The sequence below is a fragment of the Rhinolophus sinicus genome, chromosome 14, assembly GCF_057876585.1.
Source record: "Rhinolophus sinicus isolate RSI-liver-muscle chromosome 14, RSI-T2T, whole genome shotgun sequence".
NCBI classification, from domain to species: Eukaryota; Metazoa; Chordata; class Mammalia; order Chiroptera; family Rhinolophidae; genus Rhinolophus; species Rhinolophus sinicus.
In genome coordinates, this window is record NC_142514.1 from 152,346,873 (window position 1) to 152,365,214 (window position 18,342).

At 44.7% G+C, this 18,342-nt stretch overlaps 1 protein-coding gene across 12 annotated transcripts in view; it reads right to left on the minus strand.

The window, feature by feature from the left end:
* SOX6 (SRY-box transcription factor 6) overlaps positions 1 to 17,388 on the minus strand; it is a 600,111-nt gene extending 582,723 nt beyond the window's left edge. For 2 of the 12 annotated variants that reach the window (XM_074336052.2, XM_074336056.2), the window contains exon 1: positions 11,797 to 12,297. The gene's annotated coding sequence lies outside the window, so the exon portion shown is untranslated. Of the gene's footprint in view, positions 1 to 8,406; positions 9,201 to 10,278; positions 10,729 to 10,988; positions 11,280 to 11,627; positions 11,772 to 11,796; positions 12,298 to 16,559; positions 17,135 to 17,319 lie in introns of those variants that run through there. The other 10 variants (XM_074336057.2, XM_088791655.1, XM_074336055.2 and 7 more) reach the window with 10 other exon arrangements.
* Between the last annotated feature and the right edge of the window lie 954 nt (positions 17,389 to 18,342).

The following is an 18,342-nucleotide window of genomic DNA, read 5'->3' on the forward strand; positions in this document are numbered from 1 at the left end:
TTAAGGCCATTGGAAACTAGGGCCGTAACTTCTCCAGCCTATGTCACCATCAAGCCCTTTTCAGAAAGGGATTATGTCAAAGTCATATAAGCTGCAAAATTTCAATAGGTGTGGTTAATTTGGAGAAACGAGTTATTAAACACCAGAAAACTTTCAAACCAAAAACAGAAAAGAAGGCTCATGAGCTCAGAGAAAAAAGCACTCAAAAAGTTATTAGAAAACATGAAATTCCAGGTTACAAAACCAAAACAGGATGGATTTAGAGTCCCTATTTTGAAAGTTATCTAGAGAGGGGTTTTTGTTGCTACTACTGCTTCTGCTACTGTTCTGTTTCATCATCATCATTGTATAATAATAATCTGTATTTCTTCCAAAAATTTTAAACAGTCTGAAGGTTAATTCATTTTTGTATTATACCTCAATAAAAAAGAAGTTATGGAACATGCCAACATTACAATTGGAAAAACTTAATTATAAATGTAAGGCACCTAAAGACCTGCAACAAATAAGGGAAACTCAGAAATAACACTCAGATCTAAAAATTTCCAGATATTGCCCTTTCTCTAAGACCATGCTTGCCAGTTCACAGAAAAACAAAGTTCTGTACAGTGCAAGATATACGATTTTATTAACTCATAGCTTTGATCATCGGTTCATATACTAATAAGCCACTTATTTTAATTTTCATACTTAATTGATATATTTGAAGGAAAGCAATAATTTGAAAAATTCCCCTGGACCTTAAAATATACTCACAATGCCCCTGACCACAAAACTGAGCTAAGAAAAAGAAGTGCAGTGGTTAAGCTGCCAGCCGATGGCCATATCACATTAATGAGAGACATGGCCTTTTTATCTATCTATCTTTGTCTCACAAAAACACAAATATGAGACATTTAAATGTCAGATGTACAGAATAGCCAATAGTACTATCAAATGTTTCCCCCATGTCCAGTGCTTTTCAGGATGTTACCTGAAACAGCCTATTCCTAATCAGTCACAGCTCAAAAGCTACATCCTACCAGAAGCTTTCCTTAGTACATGTACTTCTGCTCTTATATATATATCTTCATTGTAGCAACTAAAGCACTGCATCGAATTATCCATATTCATACGTCCTCACTAGGACTATGTATTGCCATTTTTGAAATCTTGTAATCAAGTCGTTTCCATCTTTTCCCCACCAAGGATCCTTTCATTAATCCTTCCTCACAAAGCCCATAATTTGAAAGATTGTTGCCTATCAACCAGCCACACGTATTATGTAATAGTTAAATATTTTCTAATTTTTATTAATCAAAGACATATATAACTGACATTTAACACTTCTGATCAGCGTGGTATTGTTCATTTACATTGGTATATGGGAAATGCAGCATTGGTTTGGCTCTGGAAATAAGTATGAAGATAAAATAAATGAACATTGACATGATATAGAAGAGACTGGAAAAAAAGAGGGCCAAAAAAGCCAGCCTTAATTTATGACATACAAGCTTTGTTTGTAGTGAATAATATCCTGAAGCAAAACCCAACTAAAACATTTATTTATATGAAGTAGGGAGTTAGACAGTATGACTGGTAAGGTTATCTACCCTGACTACTTTTTATTGAATGAGACAATGAATATGAAAGCACTTTGAAAACTGAGTTTCATAAAACATAAGAGAATTAAGGGCCCTTTTCATGCCAGGGTTCTACTACTGATCACATAACTATTGTCAATTAATCCTAACACAGTTGTCCAGAACTGTTCTGCACAGTTCTATATACAGCATCTTCAAACTTACTCTGCCCAATAACCCTATCTGATAAATTCTATCACAACTCCCACTTTAAAAAAATTAGAAAATTAAGACTTGAAGAGATTACACAACTTTTTAAGGTCACAAAGGTAATTTAGGAAATAAGATTTCAAAGGAAATATTCAAGAAGTGAAAATTGAAAGTTTGATTTTGGTTTTTTTCACATGCAGGTCTATCATTCAAATGAAGAATATATGTTTTCATTTTTTTCTTAAAATAGAAGCAAGCGAACACAGATTAAGATGTGTATATTGGGCATAAAGAACTTCCTAGTGCTAATCATTGAAACACATAACCAAAGATTAGAAAACTCCTCTTTGCAGGCTTTCAAAATAAAGAGCTTCTTAACTGATTAGAATGGGTAAAGGGTCACCAATACATCCTTGGAGGATGGAGGATGACAGATGAAATGACTTTTCAAAATCTTTTCTAGTCCTTAGAATTGAATTTTCTCAAATTTGAGAGCGGGACATCCAAACCCTACATTTAGTCACTACTCCATCCCAAGTCTGCCAGGATACTAATAAATTCTCCTTTCCAGGAAAGAAAGGAAGGAACATGTATTGCTGTCTGTATTTCATGCAAGAGGGAAAAAAAAACAGATTATGTAACTTGCCAAAGATTACATAGCAAGTATATAGTGAAGCTGAAATCGCAAGCCAGGTTTGTCTTCTAAGTATAGTACCACTTCAACAGTAATAGATAACATGCATTAAATAGTCATTTTATACCAAGCTTTGAACTTAGTGCTTTACATTCATTTATCTCATGTAATCCTCACAATAACCCTATGATGTAGATATTATTACTCAGAGATGAAGAAACGGACAGTTAGGGATTACACTATGACTATACTGGGGGTAGATGGGGCGGAGGATTTCTCCTACATAGAAGGTTCATTGCCCATGGAGATAACTGTAGATTATTTCTAAGAAAATAACAATATTCCTGCCCCTTGCTATTCTTTCTCAAGAAAGAACAATTCTCTCTTAGGAGCATTTTTCTCCAGTTCTATCAATGACCTGCTTAGCACCATGACAACTGTGCCTAAATTGCCCCACCTACCAAATATTAAAATCTTCAACAGAAAATTCTTAAAAGGTAAAGATTTGTGGCTTCAGAAATGCCCTTCAAGGTGCCTAGAACTTAGTAAGTGCTCAATCACTTACCCAATGAGCTGAATATAAAGTATAAAAGGAAACATTGGCACACATGCCTCAAAATGAGTTCCATTTGAAACCGATGCTTGTCATTTAAAAATGAAATCTGTTGCATTTCCTTTTTTCCATATATTGTGCTTGCGTAGTTGTAAAAAGCAAAGTATCTTTAATTTCCTTTGTCTGACTTTAAATAACTACTTTTCAAAGAAACAAATTGTGCTCAGTGAAGTCAAAATCCCAAATAGCACTAAAGTCCCTTTATCCATTTGAATGGATATATTAAAGATAGACAATTCAATTAGTCTCTTTAAAGTGACTAGAAACAACACATTTGTAACGGTAGCAAGGGTGATAGATCATTTCAAGGGCTATCTTGTGAGATTTTCAGAGAAGAAAGAGATCAAGGAAGAATATAGAATGTTTACATAGACACTAATATGCACATCATATGATGTATTTCGAATTTACCTTATATTTATTCAATGGATAGCATCATTGAAAAGCATCAAATCAATACACTTAAGTAATTTTGATCCCAAACAGTTTAAAAACACAAAGCTCTTAAAGGATTCCATAATATCACATTATACTTCTTCAATGCATGGTGCTTCAATCCAGAGAAATCTTTAAAAGGCTTTATAGACCAGGAGAGCTTGGTAAAGAAAATATACCAGTGAATTCCTTGTCACGTGTGCCAAAGCAGAATGTTCACAGATAGAGTACAAATATGGAAATAGAAAATCTAGAAAATTACACAGCAGCAAATTCAAGCTAGCTACTAAAGATGCAAAATTTTCTAAAATATATACAACACTGAACTACCAAGTGTTAGATTGTTTACCTTACTACTCTATCCCAAATAACTACAGGCTAAGATGCTAACCTACTTCTTCACAAATAGAATCAAACATCTCTCTATAAATGCAAAGAGATAGCTCTTTAGGTAAATATGAGATTTCTATCACTTCAAATAATTGTTTTTCACTTGAAGTAATAAGAAAGAGAATGCCACTACACATTTCCATGGCATTAAAAGGTAAAGGAGAATATTTCTGAAATCTTTAAACATTTTAAAAAGGAATTTTTTCCAATATTACGTACTGTGCAAGTTAGTAGGGATTACTAAATACTGGGGGTACCAAAAAATGTATACACATGACTGGCAGTCATCTTTTGTTATCAGTATATAGTGAGTATTACAATTTTAATACAGTTTTTTTCTCTCTTAAAATGTGTATACATTTTTTGGTACCCTCTGTACATTAGCATCATAAAGTAGAAATCACTGAGCAGTTTATTTTTTAAATGTATTTTATTAGTTTAGAATAGATTACAGCACCTACAATTAACCTCAAAAATAATCCACATCTTTCCTAAAGATGAAAGTTTGTGTGAGTGAATAGTAAAATCTGAGTGCTATACAAGGGGTCTTAGAGGAGCAAGAAGCGATTCTGAATATAAACAAGCCATCATTCTGGTAAAAGGAAATACAAACAACTAGCATAAAAATAGTTGATGCACAAAAGCCATAATGAGGGGGTAGCTCAAAAAATAACTTCTACTTTGAATGGTTTGGATGAAATACAAATTATCCACAGAAAAGTGTGGACTGGCATAAATGTTTGTACAAAATTATAAGTGTATTTCAAGAAGTATGCAAGAGGCAACCGCCTGCATGATGCACAAGGTCCCGGCAATGCTCAGCTTAAGTGCTAGTGCACAGAGTCCAAACCACTGCATTTTAATTACCATGCAGCCTCAGATATATTGCCTTTGATATGGAAATTTTCTTGTTCTCTCATCTTCACATATGGTCTCATGCACAGAAATCTTTATCTGATTCATAAAAAATAAACTAGAATCCAATCTCAACACCTGACCTCAGTGCTTAGAAGTTTTTTACTAAGCATGGTGTCACTATAAAAAGAATGGCTAATATTGGTGTAAAGTTGGATATTTTGAGCGACGATATGAAGGATTTGCAGTTAAGAATTGAATCGATACTGTTTCTCTGAGGTTTTAGGGTTTCATGTTCCCTTTTTTTGAGACTACCACAGATTTGAGGAAAAACAGACCAGCACCCTTTTTTGGAGGTGAGAGAGTCCGTAGTAGATTAAAATGATAGTCCATCTTACAACCTCCACCCACATTTTTCAATAGATATTTTTATCCAGATTATGACAATGGATACTCAAAACTTGAAAAGCTCTACCAAAAACCGTAACACAAGTTTAAAATTATTTCCACATTGACTAAATGTCTAAACAAAGTAATTTACTGAAAAGCTTTTACCCTCTTCCACAGAATAAGGAAAATAAAAACACTTTTCCTATAATGAATAATGAATACATAATGAGAGGATGATGAAAGTTTCTGATATAACTCTTACCAAAACAATTAGTTTTCAAATCACAGTTGAAGAACCTCAAGTGAAAAGGATAAGCTTTGCATTTAAAATGTGCTTACATCTAATAAAAATTGCTTTTCATAGACTATACCAAAATGCCAGCTTTTATTTTTCATTTGAGTATGCTGAGATTCAGAGTATAATCAGTAAAAAAAAAAAAAAAATGTGGAGTGACCATGAAGATAGAAAGTGGTCAACACCTTATTTTCCTTATTAGGAAAAAAAATAATCGGGGTGAACCATATTTCTTAAACAAGAAGCAATCCAAATATAAAGATAGTCCACTTCCTCCTCTAAAGAGCAATGAATATTTGTTCATTTTTTCTAGCAAGTTGCTATAATAAAATCTGTTTTCATTAAATCTCATATACCTATATAACTTGACAACTCTGAAATCACCTAGATTAATTTTTTAAAAAACAGTAATATGACCCATCTAACCTCATGACAGTAGATAATACGTCCCATCTGCAAATCATCTTGCTGTATGTTATCTGTGTTTTATCATTTCTAGTACCTGTCTGTGCCTGATATGGTCCTCTAAGACACATTAGCTTGATGGCATGTTTCACTTGACTTCAAAAACATCAATTGATATATATGTACCTCTAAAGTATATTTCAACAAATAGCTCTTAGGTCAACCAAAATTTTTGTTGTGCTATATTATGCTTTTAGAGAATGCTGTCTGTAAACAGTGAAAAAGTATGAATTCTCTCATTAACAATTGTTTCAAACTTAGAGATATTTAAGTATAGAAAATATTAAAAGTAAGGGTTAAAGCCAATGTATATTAAGCCTTATTAAAAGAAAATTCATTTATTCCAGTAACTATTGTGCTAACTGAAAGAGAATTATTTAAAACATCACTGATTTCTTCAGTATAAGATGGATATGTGTAGCATTTTATCAGAGACCAATAACCCAATATTCCTTCTAAAAAGTCAAATAGAAACAGACAAAAAAAAATCCCAATAACGCAACCAAAATGTATCACTTATGTATTTAAATTAATATATTTTAAAGCGTTATAAAAGAAGGATTTGCCAGATATGTTATCATATTTTAAATATGTGCTTTTCCCTAAGAAAAATATCCGTTGCTTTCTGCTTCTAAGGAAAAAATGTCCAACAGACAATATAATATTCCTACTGAATGTCATTGCTTCTAGGTATTTAGTTACTGAATCCATTATAGAATCAGCTTAAAGTATAGAGATTGATACTGCTTTATTAATTAATATTTTTACATTTATCTTTTTATAGTATAATGTTGACTGTTATAGTTACACAATATACTAACATAGGAGTTTGTATCCTGCTCCTTAATAATAAACTCATACACTTTTGTATTTAAATATATATATACACCAGGAGAAAGTTCCTTCTCATTACTTCCAAAACAAAAACTAAGAACATTAAATAGGATAAACAATAAACAAAAGACTATCTAGTTTTACCATGATACATAAAGGAATGTGGTGGGAGAGCAGAGAAGAGAAAGGGGGTGTTGGTAGTTCATGAGAAAAGTGACAGAGGATGTCACTGTGCCCAAGGTATTAATGACCTAGCATTTGTCTAGATACTGGTTACTAACTGCCTTTGGCCATAAACTAGATCTAAGAAGTATGGGGCACACTTGCTTGCTTTCAGAGTCTGAAGGATTTTTTCTTTTTTTTTGGGGGGGGGGGTTGCTTGTTGTTCTTGTTCTTGTTCTTTTAGAAGTGGGACAATCTCTTGATTTATGAGGTTTTCAAAAACGTAGGGGGAAAAAAAATCTACATGTCATTAGGCCTACTGCCCATGTGCTCACATATGTAGATTCCGGAAGATCCTCTCAAAAGTATATAGATCATACATTTATGGTCTGGTAGCGTTTTAAAAATTCAGTCATAACTTTTCCCTTACTATAGGAAAATGAAATATTTCATTGGTTCAATAAAAAACAAATGCAACTAAATAAAACCATGGCCCCACCTCTCACCTGAAAAGTGCACTCTTGCAGCCATAGAAAAGCTAACCCAATCCCACTAAACTTATGCAAGATTTAGATGTTTGTTTGTTGTTTGTTTGTTTTTAAAATAAAGGGAATCTTCTAGTAGGTATCAGGCATATCTGAGTGGCCTAGAAAACAGGGTAGAAGGTAGACTGATGAAAGTGCCTAACGCTGAGTGTTGAATTCCACGGTGACTGCACAGAGTGCGAGAGGGAAGGTCACGTTCACGGCTGCAGAAATCTGGTTTCCGCCAGAGAGTGCAGGCCAAAACTGACCTGAGGCTGGGGTCTGGGAAGCTAGGTAGGAAGGTCAAGCAATCTGGGTACAGACAGAGAGGACAAGGCACTGCTGCAAAGAACCCCAGGCTGAACGACAGTGAGACAGGGAGCGACAGCAAATCTTTCCAGGCTTGCCCCACAGTGAACACCAGCAGCCCCAAGCGGCTAGGCCTGGAGGGGGAAAAGCAACCGCAGCTGCAATCAGGACACAGACACTAATTTGCTGAAAGACCTCTGGGGTAGAGATAGGAGGGAGCACACAGACAGGTGAACAGTCCCAACTAGAAGCAGGAAGCCCCTACCCAAGCCAGGATACAATGCCAAGCCTGAGCTGGTCCTACTGGGTTAATGCAGATAGAGGGGCACTAGCAGCCCTCCCCCGTGGGCGGGGTGTGGAGAGGAGGTATATTGCCAGATTTACTATGAACCCCCTTCCTTCATTCAGTCTGCACCCTGCCGCTGATGTCCAGTTTACCCCTCTACCCAGTGGTTCCCCCTCAACCGAAAAATAAAGGAGAGGAAAGAAAGAGACGGAGGAAAAAGAGAGAGAAATCAAAGACGAGGCTACACTGTCAGAGTCTCCCCTGGTACGGGGGCCTCCCGGGGCTGTCCTGGCCGGTTCGGCCCTCCCTGGGGAATCCTGCAGCCCAGAACGGAGCTGAGTGGGCCAAGCCCGTGCCTACGGGCCTGGGGAAGGAGGTGCTGAGTGCGCAAGCTAATTATACATGTGGCATTTGGGCAGCCGACTGTCCAGTGACACCTTACCTTATGAGGAAACGTCAACCCAAGCAACTGTTCAAAACAAAATGCCATCGCGGGATCAGCTTCGCCGGCTCTTGGCCGGTTCGGGATTGCTTTTCCCACAGCCTCTCACACTTAGCGCAAGAATGTGGCCTGGGGAGACCAGCCGTGGGCGGGCGGACTCGCCAGGGGGGGGGAGGAACAGGCGGGGCGGTCCTTGCCAGGTGTCCGTCCAGTCCCCCCTCGCCATGGACCAGCTCGCAGACCCGATCACTTGACCTTTTTATTCACCAAACCCACCTCCTAGAAATAGACTGGGCGGGGCTGTGTCTGTTCTCCTCGGGACCGGTGAAAAACCTGGACATGTGACTATAAAGGGCAGAGGAGAGAAGACCCTGGGGAGGCGGGGGAGAGGGGGCACTCTCGCATCCCGACTCCACTAGGCTGTTGGTTGGGCCGCCCCGTCCGGGCGAAGGGCCGGCCACAGGAATACGCGCCGAGGTCAAGTGCCCTGGACATGGACGTCATCCGAGTGCCCCACTGACAGTGCAGCGGGAGGTCCGAAGGCCAGCCCAGTTTGCTGCAGCAACGGCTTCGGGCCATGTCGAGAACGAAACTTCAAGCACGGCCCTCCGCGGAGGTCACACACAGAGAAAGAGCCCGGAACAGCCCATTTCGCTAACAGCCCAGCCCCGCCAGCAGAGTCGAAGACTTATTTTTAGTCCCCAAATAGGGGCAGCATTCAATATCTGGCAATTCGTACAAAACAAACGTTTTCAAATTTGATCCGCCTAAGAGAGCTTAAATAAAACTCAAAACACGCCGGCAACAACCACCTTTTATCGGCTCCAAACACACCAATTCTGTTTTTATCTTAAAGCTCCGCAGAGCGCCGGGGAAACAACCCCGGGAACGGAGCTAATCGGTCCTCCGCAGCCGCAGGCCGCTCCTCCTGGTGCCTGAGCACAACCCCAGCAGCCTTCGCACAAGCCCCTTCCCTTCTCAGACCGGCCCTTTAAGGGAGAAAGCAAAAAGCAGCTCCCCTGAGAGCCGCCAAGGCTCGGGCTGGGCCCCGGGCGGGTGGCAGCACCGCCCCCGGGCCCGGGCCGAGCCCCAGAGCCGCGGATCTCCGCGGGTCTGCGGACACGGCAGCGGGCGACGGGCCCCGGGCAGGGCGCCGAGAAGGACGGAGGGTGCCGGCGGGGCTCAGGGACGCGGGGTGGGTGAGCGCGGGGCGGGGAAGAAACGTGCCGGCGAGTGAGCGCCGGTCCGGCGGACTCCCAGGCCGAGTCCGCGCCCTGCAGGGCTGGGAGGCTGCTAACACACGCCCCCGCCGGGCCCGCACGACTGCCCTAGCGTCCCGGGCAAAGAGAACCACAGATTAGCGCTTGGGTTTCGGATTGTCTTGGAATTCGGTTTGTTTATTCCTAAAGAGATCATAAAAAGTCATGTCCAAAAATAGGGGTGGGGGGGAGGAAGGGAGAGGGCCGAGGGAACTGGAGGCAACTCGCGCAAGGTCCCGGGAAAGTTGTGGTAGAGAGGCGGAGGGGTGAGGGTGGGAGGAGGAAGCGTACGGCTTTTCTAGCGACCCGGGTTTTCTTTATTAACTCCTCTCGGGAAACTTCACCCCGGCGGAGAGCGCCGCGGAGATCATCGACTCTTGCCCGCCCCAGGCCAGCGTCAACCCCACAAATAGCCGAAGTTTCCAAACCAAAATGGGGGTGGGGTGGGGGTAGCGTTAAGAAGCCCAGAAACCCAGCGACACGGGTCCTCCCCACCTCCCGCACCCGGAGCCTGGCTAACACTGAAGCGCTCCGGGAAACTGCGGCATCGCAGTCACACGGCGAATCAACCCAACACTTTTCAAGAAAACAAAATATTCGCTGGGAAACTTACTTTGCATTTAGTCTCTATTCTTTGGGGGGATGCGGTTTAGGTCGGCTCGTAAGGGAAGTTCGTTTTGTCCAGGTTGGATATTGTCTACTTATGGATCAGCCCTTGGGTGAGGGTTTATTTTAATTTATGGCTTATGCATTCTTTTAAGGTCGATTTACATGACCTCCGGCTACAACTAAGACAGCCGAGGAGGGCACTCCAGTCGTCAGTCGGCCAAACCCACAATTAAAACAGCCCTCCCCCTAGTCTTGGTGTGACTGGGACTCTCCCGGGGTAGGCTGGCTGCCTGTTTTCCCTTTTTTTCTTGCTTTTTTCTTCACTTCTGTCCTTTTTCTTTCTGTCTTTCTTTTTTTAATATCACGAAATAAGATGTGATATCAGTTCGAAAGTTTCAGTATAACTTTCTCTAAACCCAAGCCTGCAGCGATAACGAGATACAGCGCTCACAAAGCCCTCAGGATGCTGCCCTCTTGTGGGGACAAAGGGCATTACCACCCTGCGGTCCCATCTGAACCCTCAGAGCACACACGCATATGCTGAGAGACAGAGAGAGAGCGAGAGAGAGCGAGAGAGAGAGAGAGAGAGAGAGAGAGAGAGAGAGAGAGAGAGAGAGAGAGAGAGAGAGAGAGAGAGAGAGAGAGAGAACTACACGGGCAGGCACACAAGCTTCTACCATCACACACTTGCGCAAACTTCAATGAAATACCTACCTCAAACTTCACGGAGATTTAAAAATTCATTCTCTAAGCCACCTGACTTCTTTTTCATATCATTCCCAGTTATATAGATTAGAATATCTATACGGGGAGGCGAAGGAGGAGGAATAAGGTGGGCCGAGAGGGCGGACAGATTTCCGGACGAATACTTAGGATGGCGATAACAGCTTTCTGTTGTCAAAGGTTGCGTTGTCTCTCTCCCCTGCCCTTTTTGCCTTAGTGTCCTACGCACAGTTATCTACAGCTACAACATGTGTTTTCTCGGAGTGGATTTGGGGGCTGGGGGGGGTGGTAAGGAAACCAGGAGCCCGCCACGCAGATCTGTCACCGCCTCCGGAACAAGGCACAACTCTCCCAGAGGGGGACGCATCCCGGGGATCCGCGCGTCCACCAGCGAGCGGCAGGCGCTCGGGCCCCTTTTTCAGCCTCCACTCCCCCCTCTGCGTCGGCCCCGCGGAGCGCCCTCCTCCCGCTCCTCCTCCCCCCTCCCCTCCCCAGCCAAGTACGGAAACCCGCCCGAGCGGGGCGGCCGGGGCTCCCAGCAACCGGCGCCCTCGCAGGGCTCCGCGCGCTCAGCTCTTGTCCCTCCGCCTGTCCGACCCCAACCCTCAGTCCCAGCTCAGGGAAACTAACCCTGGAGCTGCCCGGAAGGGCAAAAGCGGAAGGCGCTGGAGGTCCGGCGGCCAGTCCCGGGGTTCCTGCCCCTGCCCCCTCCGGCTCCCCAACAGGTAGCTCACAAACGGGCCGCGCGCTCTCGCTCTGCCTCCCTGGATCTCTAGATCGCTCGCTCCGTCCGGGTTACCTGGGCGGGCTCCAGGATGGTACCGCACGGGAGGGCTCCTTGTGCGCTGCGCCGCGGGAGTAAATAGCATTAAAGAAAAAGGGAAAGATACAAATAAAAAAAAAATTAAGGAAGGTGAGTCGATGCTAGGTCAATTAGCACAACCCGGGGAGCAAGGGAGCAGAACCCCCTAGCGCCGCGGCCGACGCAGCCCGTTAACTCAAGTCTGCGGGGGGTGTCCCGCCCCGGCTGGGGGGAGCGCTGACCCACAGAAGTTTGCCGCCGGGGTGCAGGGAGGTGCGCGCAGAGCGGGGTGACTAGGGGTTTCCCCCTTGAAACAAGTGAAGGCGATGGTTAGTGCTGTCAATCTTGGCAATCAGTGTGAGCGGCCATGTCGTAAGTATTCAAAGCATTTCCCGTCGTGCAACATCAGAAAGTGAGTGGCCAGGGCATTGATCTGAGCGAGGGAGAGGAGGCAGGGCTCCCCTCCCAGACAACACAGGCAAGATGAGACAAGAGGCGAGGGAGGCAGCGAGCCAGGCAGGGAAGCTGGGAGGGAGGGGGGGAGGGCCGGGGGAAGAAGGAGGGGAGAGCGGGAGGCAAAGGCAAGAGAGAGCTGAAGAGAGAGGGCAGAGATCGGCGAGAGCGGAGGTTGGAATTGGAAAAAGCGCCTGGGAAGACAGAGTGAAGCGCCTACCAGAGGAAATTGGAAGGGGACAAAGAAGAGGGCGGGCTGGGGTCAGAGGGGAATGGTTACCAGTATTAGGTGGGAGAGAGGCTGCGGAGCAAAGCACCCAAGGAGCGCTATTAGAGCTAGGGCTGCTAGGAGGAGGAGTCACGAGGAAGGCAAACTGAAGTGGGGAAAAGGTAGACAACTGAGGAGAAAGAAAGGACAAACTGAAGAAAAGCAAAGGGTAAAGCGGGACAGGAAAATAGAGGGGTGGTAGTTTGTGCTTTGGAAACGTTATGTGAAAGGAGGAATGGGCTGCAGGTTAGGCAGTACCGAGATACTACAGAACTGGACCACGGAAGTGAGTCATGGGAAATACAGGGAAGGGGGACGGCAGGGGCCGAAGCAGCCCAGGAAGCAGGAAAGAAGAGTGAATAATAAGAAGGATGAAGGAAAATAAAAAAGAGAAGTGATCAAAAGACAGTAAGGAAAGAGACGCAGGAAGCAGAGATAATGAAAACACACCGGTTAGTAGGATCTCAGCAAATGAGAAAAGAGAAACTTATTTTAAAAGATGGAGGAGAAGACGAAAGGGAAAAAAAAAAGCAACTGACATAGGAGAGTCTAAGCATACGTAGGTGGCAATGTTCTAGAAGCCCTATGTGGATTATGGAGTTTATGGGTTAAGAATATTATAAATAACAAGACGTACAAACTCCAAAGAAAAAGGATTATATCTTTACGATAATAAATAAAATAGTTCCACATGAGTTATATGGATAAGTTTGTGTTATGTGGAATTTGGTGAGTGATATATGTGTATTATCTCAACTTTGTAGAGGAAAATATTTGAAGAAACAATTTCAAGAGGGGTGGTTTGGAAGTTGTAGAAATGAAGAGTTCAGTCACTCAGAACAGCATGTAAAAACACATAAGTCAGATGTAGAAAGTTATGTTAATAAGAGACCCCAAAAAAAAAAAAACCTACAGAAATGAAAGATTCTCTTTGATGCATGTGTAGGGTAGATAAAAGATGTGAGGAGTATAAAATGGCCTAAAGAAGAAGAGACCTGGAACTTTATCTCAGTGCAAAAAAGCTGGGGGACTGGGAAGGGCGTAGAGCTGCAGTAGTCAGGTAGTAGAGATGCAGGGGGAAAGAGATAGATGAGAAAACCAGCTTTGACAGTAGCAGACACAGAGCTAACGAGAGGCAGTGTGCTGGAGGTGAGGCTGGCCTGCCTTAACCCAGGCCCAAAGGAATTGGTTAGATTTGAGAAACTGAGCTCAGTGCAGAGTCAAAATTACATCGAGATTAAAAGCTGGGAGAGAGGTTCTGACATACTAGCATAACCTGCAGAGATTTGTAGAAGGAGAGGTCCTTCTATGTAGAAACTGATGTGAGATGGCTACTTTGAGATACTTCATAAACAGGGACTTTGTGAAAGGAGATATAGACCAGGAAGAGAGAGGGGTCCAGAATTATAACTAGAAAAATCAGAAAGTTCATGGCAATCTAAAGTTGCCATTTTTGAGAAGACCACCCACAGATTACGTGATAAGCGATAAAGGAGAGAAAGCCTCATCTTTGTTACATTAACTTTGAGGAAAATGGAGAGAGTAAGCAAGCAGGAAGATGGAACAAGCTAAGATGTCAGTCATATATTGGCTTCCTAAAGTACACTCGATGTTTGGTTGCATATGAGTTCCAGACAAGAGAAGGAAACAGATAGAAATAAGGGTGGAGATGAGCACCTGGGATGAGTGGGGCAGGACTAGCTAGATGCTTCTACCCCAATAGAAAATATAATGCTTGAGGATTGGGAGCTTGCGGGCTATCAGTTAAAGTGACTTGATGACTCTTGGCTGAGAGGAGAGCGAATCCCCAACAGGAGATTTTGAGTCCCCCTTGAGCACAGCCATTTTCAGGACTGCAAAGGCTGCCTGTAGGCACCAGAGCCTAAAGGCCAGTGAAGAGAATGCCTGGCACCTTGCCTGCCATGCCCTTCCACCTGGGCTTCCAGAGCTGCCGGGCGTGCCCCTTGACCTCCGGGACCCAAGGGGTAAACCCAGACAGTGTTTCTAAGCTAGGCAGGGGCCAGTCTCTTCTGGGTTTTGTTTTTGTTTTGTTTTTGTGCATAACGTGGCCCAGCGCAGCGCTCCAATCGTCAGCTTCACTCGCTTGGGCCGCCTGCCCTGGAACTAACCACAGGGGCCAAAAAAAAAATCTCTCTAAAGGCTAAAGAGGTCAAAATCGAATGACCTGTCCTAAATGCCTGCAGACTTGAGGCAGTGAAAAGAGGGGGCACTTTAAGTCCCCAAACCTGAATCCTCAGGGAAGAGCCACCTAGGGAAGTGAAACATCTGGGACGAAACGCTGGGGTGCCATTGGGTTCCTCAGAGTTGCAGCGACAAGTTTGGCTTTTCAAGTACCAGCGCATCCGTCTCTTTAAATCACACAGCACTCGGGGATTTAGGGGGTAAGACTGACCCTGCCAACCAGATGCAGGCCACTGGCGGGAAGCAAAAAGAAAAAAAAAAGGCGACATTATCAAGATCTCTGATGTCCAAGGCCCTCATAGTGGGCCGCGGTGGACCTTCCCGGAAGGAGCGGCAGGAATCCTCTTTAGATTTTATCTAATAAATTGATACCAAAGTAGATCGATAAGGCGGAACCCGGAACCGGTCACGACATTGATCCCTAAAGTAAAGAAACTAAAGTTTGGGGTCTTGATGCCGCACTTGAGGCTGTGCCTGGGGTAACATGTGGCCCTGGGGGCGGGAGTGCGCCCTCAAGGTTTCCTTTCCAGCCTCCTGTGTGACTGTACAGCTCAGGGGGCTACGCGAAGAGCGCTGCGGCGGGTTCTAGTGCGGGACTCTCCACCTGGTCCGCACTGGCCTGCGGGCTCCAAAAAGTCCCGGAAGTAGCGGAGGACACCCAGGCACCGTGGCCAGATCCCGGCGCACGTCGGCTCACTTTCCCTGGGGGTCCGAGCCCCACGTGGCGCAAGAGCCCGGGTGCAGAGCTAGGGGAACCAGGAAGAGATGGAGGGACGAGCGGATGGGGACTCACTTACCTGCCCGCAGCTGTCGCTGCCTCTGTGCTGTCCCGGTGTCCCTGCTCACGGCAACCAGTAAAGGCAACTCGGCTTTGCTAAGTTTGGCCTCGCACCTCCAGAGAAGAGGCGCGAACCCGCACAGGCAAGGCGCGCGCGATTCCTGGAGAGAGGTCCCCTTGAACTTGGGAAGGGCAACGCATTGAATTCTGCTCAAGAAGTTAATATTTAAAGCACCCACGCAAAAATCCTAACGACTGTTACAACCTCAAATTCTCGCTTTGATAGTCTCTTTACACCAGCTGGGCGGACAATTCAGATCTACATGACTTCATCGTAAGGTCGCTAACTTCTTTCAGGAAGGGCTTTATAGCTACTGTATAATAGGACACATATAAATGTTTTTCACTTCCAAAACACGACGAATGAGGACTTTTACTGAAACGAAGAATAAGTAAAAGAGTATAAAAAAGCAAAAGTTGAAAACTTTAATTACAACACGAAGAAAAGTTTTAGCAATTGGTTTCCTTAAACAGGGAGAATAAGCATACAACACGCCTGCAGTCCATCGCACTTCATTTCAGTTTGGTGTAACCAAATAACCCGAACTCCCAAATAACAGCGCCCTTGGGACTCTGCCTCAAGAGGTTGGAACTCGTGTTTCAGCAACAAAAGCAAAAAAACAAACTGTCAACAATGCTCTGCGTTCTTTAAGACGTCATTTAGCCAAAGGACAAGGCATTGTCCCTCGACTCTAAATGATAGAGAATAACATTAAATTGTATTTGAATCTGTGCGTCACCCTGTTGGGAAGACCACAGAGGTAGCGACAGTAGGAGCAGCAGCTCTGTCACAAAGGAGGTGGGGGAAAGTGGTAAAAATGCATGAACTTTTCTCAAAGCAAAATAAAGATAAATCAAAGATAAGTTTTACAGATATGTCTTTCCTGGCTTAGGCAAGTTCATTTTAAATGTACTTCTGCTGTCTAAGGTGCAAAGCCGAAGCTAGGGGAGTGCGTGGCTGGAATCTGCATGCTGATAAGAGAAGGCTGATGTACTTACAGTGACTGAGGGCAGGCTGCGGGAGAAAAGCTGTTTGTGTTAGCCTGCGAGTTACCCAGGGCTGCAGTGAGAGCAGAAGGGAGGAGTGGGAGTGCCAGTCTGCGTACACCTTCACCGCGTCTCATTACATCTGCCAGCCTCTCTCTCCCTCTCTCTTTCATTTCCACATTCCCTTTGTTCCTGGGAAAAAAAAAAAAAATCTACACGTCACATCAGAGTCCCCAGATGCAGTCTACACCAAAGAAAAAAAATGAATAATTCAATCAAACTGTGCATAGTCTCTAAGGCAATAAATCTATTGCACTTAAAGAAACGAAGGGTAATTACCACCATGGAATTAGAATAAGGCCAAAGACCCGAGATGTCGTTGAGTCTCTGGGTAAACTCCCCGGTAAAATAAAGTTTCATTTATTTAATCCTTTTGACATCTCAAATGAAAAGTCAGAGAAAGATTTTTAACTAATTTTAGAAGGATATTCACTTCTTTTTAAACACATTTTAGAAGGGAGTGAAAAGAAGGGGAGAGAGAGCCAAGGGAGCACCACCCTGCTCCGAAGGCTCCGAAGGCAGTAGCATAGACAGGGCACAGAGACAAACCTAGATGAGGTGTCCGTTGAGCCTTCTAGGGTCCATTCCCCTCACCCCCACCCCCTGCCCCACTCTAACCTCTTCCACTCCCCTTTAATCAGACAAGGATCGCCCTCCACTCTCACCCACCACTGCAGCTCAGCATGAGGGAATCTGGAATCTGGGAACTTACCTGCAGCACCAAGACCTAAGAGAAATCGCGCTTCCCTGCCACCAACACCCCATGCCATCCCCAAGCACCCCTCCAAAGTCCCGTTACCATCTACTTCATCCATCTGCCTAAGGGAAACTAAACGGGATTCCCCCCACCCCACCCCACACCCACGATTGAATGGAAGCTCTGTACTGTACCGACTTCTGGATTTGCCCTGGGTTGAGTTTAGGGAATGTCTGGAAAGAAAAAAAAAGGGGAGGAAAAAAGGAGGGGGGCAGCTCAAGTCTTGTCCAAGTTAGTCAGAAGACTGTGTTAGGCAGGAAAGAGCCTACAGGAGAAACAGCTGGGATGCAGACTGGCTATGAAAATCTCAGTTCTAGGAACCGTGTCCTTTCGTCCCGGAGGTAAGACTGTGACTGTCGCACGTTTATTCTTTCGCTGTCTGTGTGTGTCTCTTCCCCACCCCCGAGGACCCCTCCCACTCGGGTCAGCCGGCATGCACCCGGGGGAAGGGCGCAGCACCACGAAGGGCTATTTTTCCCGTCTCTCCACTCATAAATTGTGGGTGTCACTGTAACGAGATTAGCAAATCTTCCACCGCTGGCAGCAGCCACGAGACCCTCTGTCGCTCTGCCGCTTGCGCACGGGTCGCGGCATCTCCGGCTGCAGAGAGGTGTGGAAGCCCCAACCCGGGGGGTTGCCTGGCCTGAGGGCTCAGGTGAAGCTGGGGAGACTCGTGGCGTCCCAAACGGGTTCCGCCGAGGGTTTGCAACGCCTCACCACCTCCCGCCGCCTGCGCGCGCACAGGAACACACACACACACACACACACACACACACACACACACACATTTACACATTCTGCCATTCTGGCCGAACTCCTCATCTAAACTCCAGTGCCTTTAACAGTCAATTCAGCCGGCTTGAGAGCAGCGGGAAAACTAGTCTCGTACGTGGGTGAACCGCGAGGGTGCCAACCGCCGGGTTTGGCCGAGCTTTGTTTACGTGCCTAAGTCGCCACCTAGAGGTCGAGCGGAAGACT